This window comes from Carlito syrichta, unplaced genomic scaffold (assembly GCF_000164805.1).
Source record: "Carlito syrichta isolate Samal-C Ts95f unplaced genomic scaffold, Tarsius_syrichta-2.0.1 Scaffold306815, whole genome shotgun sequence".
Classification (NCBI taxonomy): Eukaryota; Metazoa; Chordata; class Mammalia; order Primates; family Tarsiidae; genus Carlito; species Carlito syrichta.
In genome coordinates, this window is record NW_007250911.1 from 140,903 (window position 1) to 141,611 (window position 709).

A 709-nucleotide genomic window follows, 5' to 3' on the forward strand; every position below is an offset into this window, starting at 1 on the left:
TTTGTAGAGACGAGGTCTCACCGAGTTGCCCAGGTTGATTTCAAATTCCTGGACTCAGGCAATCCTCTCACTTCCAAATCCCCAAAGTGCTGGGATGACAAGCATGAGCTACCGTGCCCGGCAGAAATTCTGTTAAGGCCAAGAAACCCATCAGCCAACTATGTTCTACCTGTACACCAAAAGGACACTCTACTTAAAGCAATAAAGAAAGCAGTAAAAGTGCTGGTGAGAAAAGAACAAGTATTTTTGAGCAGCTCAATGATGGCTGTCCTCCATACGCCAGGGGTAATAGAAAGAGTTACCATTATGAAACCTGGCTCCCTAATAGCATGGAGGATGATAGAAGCCCAAAGCTATGGAAGCCATGTACATTTAACCAACAGAAACAAGATGTATGGTCAGAGTGGAGCCTGATCTGCAGAGAACAATGCAGATGGTTAATAGAGTCCACAGACACAAGATAGATTAGCAACTGACAAGGGTATTTCTTAATCTATGAAATCAGAAAAAAAAATCAGGACTAGATCATCAAGAAAATGAAAGAAACCACCCTGTGAAAAAGTTTTTGATCTCTTGTTGAAAGTTTGTATCTGAGCCTGTGTTTTCTTCTTTTTATTTTATTGTATTTTAAAGATATGGGTTACAATTCAGGGTTAGGTATACAAATGTTCATCATGAAGCTACCCTTGTTGATTAGATATGCCCCCCC